This window comes from Grammomys surdaster, unplaced genomic scaffold (assembly GCF_004785775.1).
Source record: "Grammomys surdaster isolate TR1022 unplaced genomic scaffold, NIH_TR_1.0 193, whole genome shotgun sequence".
Taxonomy (NCBI): domain Eukaryota; kingdom Metazoa; phylum Chordata; class Mammalia; order Rodentia; family Muridae; genus Grammomys; species Grammomys surdaster.
The window spans coordinates 2,605,262-2,616,827 of record NW_021604638.1 but is presented as its reverse complement, the minus strand read 5'-3'; positions in this window follow the sequence as shown (position 1 = coordinate 2,616,827).

Sequence of the window (11,566 nt, the reverse complement as noted above, 5' to 3'; positions counted from 1 at the left end):
GAGGAGGAGGAGGAAGAGGAGGAAGAGGAGGAGGATGAAGAGGAGGAGGAGGAAGAGGAGGAAGAGAAGGAGGAAGAGGACAAGGAGGAGAACTAAAGGCCTTTTCTTGGCAGGTCTAGTCAAGTAGAGAAGGAAGCTTGGATTATCACCAACAGTTGGGAGATTGTGTAACAGAGCCATAGGGACTTGAGAATTTCCTGCAGTGTATGTAATCATATTCTTTCCTCTTCCCCAACTCTTACCAGATCCTTCCCCACCTCCTACTCACCCAACTTCATCTTCTTCCTCTCTCTTAAAAAGAGAAAGAGAAAGAAAGAAACTAATCAAAAAAAAAAAGCTACTGAAAAAACCAGAGTCCAATTTGTCTTGGCCAACAACTCCCGAGCAAGAGTCTTGGCCTTGGCTGTGGTGGGCATACCCAATGTCACTCCATGGAAGAAAGCCTTTTCCCTCCCCCCTTCCCCCCACAGCTATCATTTACAAACAGCTCCTTGGCTAGGGCTGGGCATTTTGTATCCACAGCCACTCCCCTGTGCCTGGATTTCAGTCTGGCTTGAGTTTGTACAAGTTCTGCCCATGCCATTACTATCTCTCAGAGTTCATTTGTGTAGCCACCTTGCTGTGTTCCTAAAAGAAACCTCACCATTGTTAATCTGTGTAGTGATTTGGATGATAATGGCCCCATAGGTTCATATGCTTCGCGGTGGTCCCCAATCAGTGGAAATGTTTGAGAAGGATTGGGAGGTGTGGCCTTGTTTAAGGAGGTGTGTCACTGGGGATGGGCTTTGAGGATTTAAAAGTTTACACCACTCCCCAGTTAGCACTTGCGCTCTCTCTCTCTCTCTCTCTCTCTCTCTCTCTCTCTCTCTCTCTCTCGCTCTCGCTCTCGCTCTCGCTCTCGCTCTCGCTCTCTCGCTCTCTCTCTCTCTCTCTCCCGCACATCCCTCTCCCTCTCCCTCTCTCCCCCCTCCCCTCCCTCCCTCTCTCTCCCATCATGTTTGCGCATTGAGATATAAGCTACTGCTCTAGCTCTGGGCTAGCCTACCTTCTGTCATGCTCACTGCCATGAGGGACGAGCACTCTTAACTATCCCTCTGAAACTGTAGGCCTCAGACAAACTCTTTCTTCTATAAGTCTCCATGGTTGTGGTGTCTTGTCACAGAAATAGAAAAGTAACTGAAGTAGCAGTTGGTAGCAGGAGTTGGGTCTTGCCGTGACCACCCTTGTCATGCTGCTTTTTAAAGGAATGCAGAGACTTTGAGACTTTGGACTGGGAAAGCAGATAAACGCTGTGACATTGAACGCTGCAAGCACAGCTTACTTAACAGGTCACGCTAGTAGGAGTCTGAAGTCTGTAGTGCTGAAACCAATGTGGGCTATGGAGGCTCAGCTCACGAGCTTTCAGAGGACACCAGAATTAGCGACTGGACTAAAGACCATTCTTAAGATACATTCTGTGGTTGGTTTTTGCCCTTAATGTGGGTCAAAGGGAACACTCCTCCATTGCTGGTGGAGGGGCAAACTTGTGCAGTCACCACAGATATTAGTATGACAGTTCCTCAGAAAGATGGGAAACAATGTACCTCAACATCCAGCTATACCACTCTCAGGCATACACCCAAAGGGTGCTCCATCCTACCACAGAGGCACGTGCTCAACCATGTTTCCTGCTCTTCTATCCACAGAGGCCGGAAACTGGAAACAGTTTTAAATATGCCCCAATAGAATGGATACAGAAAATGTGGCACACTTACACGATATACACATACATTGTGTGCAATTACACACTATAGTATTACCTGTTTTAAAAAATGACGTAATGAAATTTGCAGGCAAATGGGTGTAATTAGAAAAAAATCGTTCTGAGTGAGGTAGCACAGACCCAGAAAGATAAATATGTTATGTATTCACTTATATGTAGATATTAGCTGTTAACTACATGATAACCATGCTACAAACCATAGACCCAGAGAGGTAAGGCATGGCCCAGTGGCTCTCAACCTTTGTAATGTTGTGAACCTTTAATATAGTTCCTTATGTTGTGCTGACGCCCAACTATAAAATTATTTTTTTGCTACTTCATAACTGTAATCCTGCTACTGTTATGAATAGTACTATAAATATTTTTTTGAGATAGAGGTTTTCTAAAAAGGGTTAAGAACCACTGGTATAGAAGAAGTGGTGGGAGACATATGGAAGGGGGGACTAGAATAGGTTTTATGGGTGTGCTTTAGCCCTGTGGGGGACAGGAACAGGAGGATCAGAGGTGAGGAGGAGGGGAGATGGAGGTGAGGGAGGGAATGCACAGAGAGACAGCTAGAATTGAAAAAGGGATCTGCTTGCTGCTAAATTGAAAAGTTTGGGACTAATTTCATTGACAGATATTAACTCTGTCGCACAGTTATTAATAACCATTCTATTACATGTCTCTAGTGGAAAAGAGCGGACAGGGCAAAAAGAAATACCAAATATACAGTCTGCGGAGAAAAAGCACACCAGGGGATTGAATGTGGAGTCAAGACTTGTGCTGAAAGAGACAGTGACCCAATACGATGTGGACGAATGAGAGCAGCCCTCCAGAGCAAGACCCCACCCGGCTGATCCTGCAACTGTTGAAAGGAAGAGGCCTGAGAAAGTTTCAGTTCCTACGAAGCAGCAGCAAATCAAAGCTTCTGCCGGTCTAATCCAAGGAGTGGGGCAGGCTTCATTCCAAGCAGGCAGGCAAACTTGGCAGCTTGGACCATGAGGTTCTGGCTTTACAGTCAGTCACAAGGGACGCAGGAGTAAAGGCTTGTAGAATCCTCCGCGGTTAAGGGAAGCTGCTGAGTGCAGGCCGCGTCAGGCACCCCACCAGGAAGCAGGAGCTTCGGAATTGGAGTTTGGACTCGCTTTGGCCCTGTATCTCCTCAATGTTCGCCCCATTTCTCCTTTTTGGAATGAACAGAGAGGCTCTCAAGATGCCGTTATTGACTAAGTAAATAAGCTCACTCCCAGTCGTAAGGAAAGCGCTCTCCACCTACTCTCCAAAGCTTTCATGACCGAGTCTGTGAAATAAACAAGCAATACGTAAACCAGCCAGGGAAACCCCACTTTCTGCATCTGCGCACGAGACTCACGCAGATAGAAAACTTGCAGTCGAGACAGATGGCTGAAGCTCATACATAGCCCTGAGCACAGAAAGGGCTGGGTGCCTGGGGGGTGGGGGGGCTCACGTCAGAAGAGGTCATCACAAAGTCACAGAAGTGACCTCATGGTGCAGAGAGAGACACAGCTGGGCCTTGTCTCCGGGGACAGGCCTCGTTACAGTAGCCTCTCCCTACTGCTGCTGTCCTAATGGGATTCTTTCAGAGGTGGTCGTCGCTTTTGCAGAAGGTCACCTTTTTAGAGCTGAGGACCACATTCTGTTGGCCCCTACCGTCACTCTGTCAAGGGATGGTGGAACACAAAGGCGTCCTGGTTTCTACCAAGTTTGATTTGAATTTCGTTTTTTTTTTTTTTTTGCAATCAGCAAGTTAGAGTGATGATGACGATGATAATGATGACGACGAAGATCACAACTAAGCGACAACAATGATAAGTTTAGTTTTTAAATCTCCCACCGTTGTGGTAGAACAGGCTGACCAGCTTCTCTGATACTGACTTTAGCCCGTCATACCTCTGCCTCTCAGACCTGACTCAGAGTTCCCTCCGCCAGCTGTTAGTAATGACTTCCCACATACAAAGCACCCTTCAGGCCCAGTTCTTCTGGATCGTGCCGGAGTACCGAGAAATGATGGGCTCTTTCTGAAAAGCAGTATAATTCTCGGAATGCCCCGTAATTCTGTCCTCCAGTCAACGACTCCTCTGCCACTGATGGGCTTACAATCAGAGCCTCTCCCCAAACAGCTCAGTGTTCCAGGCACCTGAGGTACCGTGTCCTGAGCTGCCCGCCACTCTCCAGCTTAGACCAGACACGCCTATCTGCTTTTTCTCAAAATAGATGAGTGAACAAAGCTGCAATGGACCGGCATGTGCTGAACGTACTGGCCTTGGGGAGATGACATTCTGGCTAATGCTGTGCCCACACTCTAAGTGTTCTCTCTCTGACTCTCTCACCCCACCCCTTCCTTCCTCCTTTCCCCTCCCCCTCCTTCCTCTTCTCCCCTCTCTCTTCCCCTCCCTTCTCTTCCCTCCCCCTCTCTCTTCCCATACCTTTCCCCCTCCCCATCCTCCTCTTCTTTCCTCCCCTTCCCTCCTCCTTTCCCCTCCCCTCCCCCTCCCTCCTTCTTCCCCTCTTTCTCCCCTTCCCTTCTCCTCCCTACCCCTCCCTTCTCCTCCTTCCCCATTCCCCTCCCCCTTTTCTCATCCCTCTCCCTCTTTTGCCATCTCCCTCCCCTCCTCCTCCCTCCTCCCTCTCTCCCTCCCCCTCTCTCTTAACACAAGTCCCCTAAAACAACTGTCTTTGTGCCTAGCCTACATAAGAGGAAAGTGAAGGTCAGGTGTGGACGGGCTTGCTTACTCACAGGGAGAGTGTGAGCAAAGCTAGGCAGCCAGATCCCTAAGCCTGAAGCCATAAAAAGCCTTTGCACTGGGCCGATCTCCACCTGATTTGTAGAAACAGAAAGAGAAAGCCCACAGGGAAGAACCTGGGAGGAGCCCAGAGATCTCTTAACAACCCTCCTTGTCTATGTTTTTACCCTGTGGTCTGCCCAGGCTGAACACACCAGAGATAGCACCCAACAATGGCCTCCCGCAGAGTTTGCTATAAGCAAAGGGGAGCAGGCATGTAGCCAGCGTCACACTAGGAACTGGTCAAGTCAAAACCCGGCCAGCTTGTGCTTACAGCCAAATAAAAGACAAGGCTTACATCCTTACTCTTCCTCAAAAGCAAGGGAGAAAAATGAAGACAATCTGGAATTTAGTCCATATTCGGGACTAAGAAGATGGCTCAATTCAAGGGCCTAAGCATGAGGTTCCCCAGAGCTCAGGTAAATTCCAGGTAAGCATGATGTCCCACATGCTACTCCAGCCTCATGGACCAGAGGCAGGAAATCTCCCAGAGCAGTCTGGCTAGCCAGAGTAACCACATCAGTAAGCTCTGGGTTCGATTGAGAGCCCTGTCTCAATAAGGTGAAAGGGTAAAGAAAGATGACTCAGGCATCAACTTCCGGCCTCCACACGCATGTACACACACCTGAACATGCATCCACAAGTGCGCTGATGCACATGCAAACATGCATGCAGACACAGGCACACTACACACACACACACCACACACACACACGCACACGCACACGCACACGCACATGAAAATGGAACGGGAGGGTCTGTCCTAATTCAAACAGGGAAAACTCTTCCATGGGGCCAGCCACACAAGAACAATGCTACTCTGCAACAGGGGGACAGTCATCACACCAGCTTACAGGGTGGGAAAGCCCTGTGTTCAGGGTGTGAAGTGTCCCCCACAGGCTCATGTATTTGAATACTTGGTCCCCAACTTTTGGTACTGTTTAGGGGAGGCCGTGGAACCTTTAGGAGGTGGAGCATGGCTACAGGAAGTAGATCTCTGGGATGGGGTGTTGGCCTACTTCCATGTCCATCTCTGCTTCCTGACAGATGAACCCAGATATGAGCAAGTTCCTACCACCAACAGCTGGGATCTTGCTTTTCGCCATGCTCCCCACCATGATGGATTAACTGTATCCTTTAAGCCATGAGCCAAAAAGAAATCTTTCCTCTTGATGTTGTCTTACCCTTATATTTTGTTACAGCAGTTAAGAAAAACCATAGGTGCCGGGCGGTGGTGGCGCACACCTTTAATCCCAGCACTTGGGAGGCAGAGGCAGGTGGATTTCTGAGTTCGAGGCCAGCCTGGTCTACAGAGTGAGTTCCAGGATAGCCAGGGCTATACAGGGAAATCCTGTCTCGAAAAACAAAAACAAAAACAAAAACAAACAAAAGAAAAAAAAAGAAAAGAAAAACCATAGGTAGTTCTTGAACTTGCAACATGAAGAAAAAAACCTTGAGTACCTGTGATGGTTTGTATATGCTCCGCCCAGAGAGTGGCACTATTAGGAGTGGCCCTGTTGGAGTAGATGTGGCCTTGTTGGAGTAGGTGTGGCCCTGTTGGAGTAGGTGTGGCCTTGTTGGAGTGGGTGTGGCCTTGTTAGAGTGGGTGTGTCACTGTGGGTACGGGCTTAAATGCCTTCATCCTAGCTTCCTGGAAGCCAGTATTCTACTAGAAGCCTTCAGATGAAGATGTAGAACTCTCAACTCCTCCTGCACCATGCCTGCCTGGATGCTGCCATGCTCCCACCTTGATGATAATGGACTGAACCTCTGAACCTGTAAGCAAGCCCCAGTTAAATGTTATCCTTATAAGAGTTGCCTTGGTCATGGTGTCTGTTCACAGCAGTAAAACCCTAACTGAGACAGTACCCATGCATTGTAAGATTGCTTTCCAGAAGTCATAGCGAGGTATGTGTGTCATTTCCACATTGCAACAAGAGAGCCGGGGTTCAAAGGTTTTTAAGAATTATTGACTTAATTATGGGGGTACACATGTGAATGAGAATGTCCAGGTAGCCAAGAGGATGTTGGGTCCTCCAAGGCTCAGGTGACAAGTGGTTGTGAGCCAGCCAATGTGAGTTTGGGAAATGAACTCAGTTCTTCTGCAAAGCAGCAGGCTCTCTTCACCTCTGAGACATCCCTCTCCAGCCCCTCAAGCTCTCTTCTGATCGTGGGACCACATGGCATGTAGTCACAAGCTCCAGAATTTAATTCTGATCTGTTTGCCTCCAGAGATCCTGTCGTGTGGCCATCCTAGGATCTTGTCTGTGTAGGGAGAAGAATTGGAGCACGTGATGGCTGTAGGTATGTGACATGTACTGACTGAAGAGATAAGTGAATGGGGGAGAGTGTCTCAGAGAGCGGGGTGCTGGCAGGATCTGGGGGCTTGGGACATCATGAGTAATGGGAACTAGAAAAGACCAGTGGATTCAAGGATCAAAGTCAGGCGCTGACAACTGGCTGGAAAAGGAGACCATCCATGTACTTACTGCCAAGAGGTGGTCTCAATCATGGGACCAGTGGAGGTTTGAGTGAGAATGTCCCCCACGGGCTCAGAGATTTGAATACTTGGTCACCAGGGAATGACACTCTTTGAAAGGATTAGAAGGTGAGGACTTGTTGGAGGAAGTGTGTCACTAAGTGTCTTAGTTAGGGTTTTACTGCTGTGAAGAGACACCATGACCAAGGCAACTCTTATAAGGACATTTAACTGGGGCTGGCTTACAGGTTCAGAGGTTCAGTCCGTTATCATCAAGGCAGGAACATGGCAGCATCCAGGCAGGTATGGTGCAGGTGGAGCTGAGAGTTCTACATCTTCATCTGAAGGCTGCTAGTTGAAGACTGACTTCCAGGCAGCTAGAACAAAGCCCACACCCACAGTGACACACCTACTCCAACAGGACCACACCCTCTAATAATGCTACTCCCTGGGTCAAGCATATACAATCCATAACACTAAAAGTTGTCTTTCCAAAGCCCAGAGTCAGTCTCTCTCTCTCTCTCTCTCTCTCTCTCTCTCTCTCTCTCTCTCTCTCTCTCTCTCTCTCCCCCCACCCCCCGCCTGAGGGTCCAGTAGAGCCCTCAGCTACTTCTCCAGCACCATGTCTGCCTGTGTGCTGCATGCTCCCTGCCATGCTGATAATAGACTAAACCTCTGACACTGTAAGCCAGACCCAAATAAGTGCTCCTTTCATAAGAGTTGCTGTGGTCATGGGGTCTCTTCACAGCAATCAACACTGACGAGGAGAGCACACAGAGTGTCCCGCATGTTTGGGAATAACTCTTAAGCAAGTAAAGGGAAGCAGAAGAGAGTGGTAGCCATGTTGTCATGGCTCCTGCCTTTGTACAGCCCAGGCCCATAAGCATTTGTCTTACTTAACCTTCTGCTATCCCAAACTGTGGCTAAATCGACCTTTCCTCTTTATAAATTCTTTGCCTCTTGTATTTCACTGTGGTAAGATGAAGCTGACCAGTGTTCCTTCCGTCTCAGCAATGCTTTGAGAGAGATCCCACAGGGACATGGTTACCAGGAGTTGGCGATTTACAGGGACGTGAGCACTAGGAGCCAGGGCCACTGACAGATGACCCAGTGACGTGAGTACCAGGATCCAGGGGCATGAACACCAGAAGGCAGGGCCACTCCCATCTCAGAGGCCACAGAAACTGGGCTGAGCACCTGCTTCCAAGGAGCTTCCAGTGGGATGAGGGACAGCACTTTGCTCTGCCAACCACCGAGAACCAGCTCAGAGTCTGAGCCAAGCCGGGCTCCTCTCCCTCCCGCTACAGAAGGAAATCATTTTCTGTAATGAGGTTGGCAGGCTGCTCCCTCAGAAGGAAGGCTTGTCATCTATCACTCAGCCTCTGCCTCGTTACTCGTGAGACGCATGGCCTGTTTTCCTGGGTGCAGATGTCTTCCCTCTGTGTCACGCAGGTGTGAGCCTGACCTGCAAAAAGCCATCCCCTCATAATCTGACCATCGGAGAGTCATGAGGGAGGGGGACAAGCTGCCAATCGAAGTTCTGTTTTAAATTCCAATAAACGTGAGCTGAATCGTGAGGTTTGCAGGTGCTTGTTTCCATCAGCTTCCCGGGAGAACGTGCGTCCTGTCTGTACCTATGTTGACTTCATGTCTGCGTGTTTGCTTGTGTGTGACCCGCACGCGCACACATGCACACTCACACACTTGTGTGCATGTGTACACGTGTGTGAGCACACACGCCCACACACACACACACACACACACACACACAAAACAATACACATGTGTAGATCAGAAGACAATTTGCAAGAGTCAGTTTTTTCCTTCCACTAGGCAGGTCCCAGGGATCAAACTCAGTCTGCCAGTCTTGGTAGCAAGCTCCTTTCCCCGCTGAGCCATCTCATTGGCCCACCTCTTTGTTTCTCTCTGTGTCATCTCTCTTGCTGTATCTACCTGAGAACAGACCTGCAGAAGCTGCAGGAATCTCGCCGTGTCTTACCACAACTTCTTCAGGATGGCATACAACACCCAGGAGACACACAGACACCAACAGGATAAAAAGCCTAAGGAAGGAAAGCAGGGTAAGTAACCAGCAGCCACCAGCTCCCCAGCTCAGCTACAGGGCACCATGGGCCGCACAGGAAGGATGCCACCAGAGTGCCACTGCTGTAAGACTCAAGCCGACGCCACGGCACGTGAATGATCCTTATTTTGTGTGTTTGCCTCTTTCTTGAAACAAATTAAATCACATCCTGAGTCCCCATTAGCCCACCATGACCAAAATTCCATCCCTACATCCTGCATGAACTCCCCGAGGGTGGTATATAGAATATTCCAGGATGTCTTTTGGGGTTTTACTGTTGTGAATGGAACCATGACCAAGGCACCTCTTATAAGGATAACATTCAATTGTGACTGGCTTACAAGTTCAGAGGTTCAGTCCATTATCATCAAGACAGGAGCATGGCAGCATCCAGGCAGGCATGGTGCAGGCTGAGTTGAGAGTTCTTCATCTGAAGGCTGCCAGCAGAATACTGGCTTCCAGGAGTACTAGGGTATTAAACCCCACACCCACAGTGACACACCTACTCCAATAGGGCCACACCTTCTAATAGTGCCACTCCTTGGGCTGAGCACGTACACACCATCAAACAGGGGAATCTCAATATCTTCAGTGCAGTACCAAAGAGGCAATTTGAGATTTGGGAAGCTACTAGGTGTTCAGTTCCGATCAACAGAGAAGATAGTTGAGGTACCCCATCTCCACCTTACCCCTCCCAGTGTACCTCCAAAATGTCCCCTCAGTTCGTGTCCACCCAACATCTCTAGCTAGTGTAGTTTCATTCTGTTACTGTGGCAAATACTATGACCAAAAATCAACTTAAGAGAGAGGGAAGGGTTTATTTTACTTCTGCTCACAGGTCACCATCCATTATTGAAGGAAGTCAGGGCAGGAACCCAAGGCAGGGATTTAAATCAAAACCATGGAAGAATGCTGCTGGCTAGCTCACTCTCTGGGTCACCCTCAAGCCCAATGCTGGTTAGCTTTCTATATAGCCCAGAGCCACCCACCTAGGTAGGAATCTAGGGAAGAGACTAGGCCCCTCTTCACCAATAAACAGTCTAGACAATCCACCATAGACATGACCACCACAGACCAAACAGACCTAGACAAGTCCTCAACCAAGGCTTTCCACTCAAATGACTGGGCAAGTTGAAAATTAAGGCTAAGTAGACACCAGCCACCCTCTGTACACTGGTCAATCCTGGTGGCTTGTGTGGTACCATGGAAGTCTCACAAAGCTCAGTACTATAGCTATGGCTATCCCCACCCTGGTAGGTTGAAAGACTTAGCCATCGGAGGTAGGTTCAGTGCATCTGGGCAGAGCTGAGAACTTAGCCTGAGACTGTGGTCTCAGCCAGTTTGTACCGCACATCCTCCAGAACACCTGGGTGAAGCAGGAGTCATCAGAGCTCATGGAAGCAAAACCCACAGCCATTACAGAGTAGTTCTGTTAATCATTCTATGAGCCCAGAGACATTCCCTTAACTCTGAGTGGGATTCTTCATCTTCAGTCTAAGCCGAGGGACACCAGTCTGGCAGGAAGGTCACACTGTATTTAGACAGAGAGAGCTCAGTGATCCTGATCAAGCAGTGTAAGCCCCTCAGTTCTCAGGCTGCTGGTCTGTCCAAGGCACAGCCTCCATGCTTTTGCCTCACCAGGCTAACACATGGGATCCAGAGAGAGGACCACAGACCCTGGCCTTGAGAGGCTTGCAGTTGGTGCAATGCCCACTGTTTGGCATTTCCAATGATTTTGGAAGAAGGACCTTTCGTTTTCAATGGAAACTGAGTTTGTTGTTTATTTTCTCTTACTTTACAACCTGTTTGGCTCTCCACGCCACCCCCTCAGTCTGTATTCCCACCACAGTCTGAGGGGGCTCTTGTAAGAGCTCCCTGCGTCTTTCCCTACTTGAAACAGATTTTGCCACGGTGATTTTGTCACAGGGACTCTTCTCACTGGGTCCCGGAATATATAACAAAGCATGAGGCTTTCCTTTTTCTTGTTAAGAAGTGTATTGTAATCAATATCATCATCATCACCACCACCATCATTTTAGAAATGTATTATTATTATTATTATTATTATTATCATCATTATTTATTTTATGTATATGAATACACTGTAGCTGTCTTCAGACACACCAGAAGAAGATATCAGATCCCATTTCACAGATGTTGTGAGCCACCATGTAGTTGCTGGGAATTGAACCTCAGGACTTCAGGAGGGGCAGTCCATGCCCTTAACTGCTGAGCCATCTCTCCAGCCCTTTAGAAAGGTTCTTACATAGCCCAAGCTGGCTTTGAACTCATGGTGGAGCTGAAAACGACCCTGAGCCTCTGACCCTTCTCCCTCCACTTCCCAAATGTTAGGGTTACAACTGTCCCACAGTGTGCCTGGCTTATTTTCAGGTTCCTCTTATATATTCCTTGTGACGCGCCGCCTCGCCGAAAAGGAGAACACGCCACACTTCAGG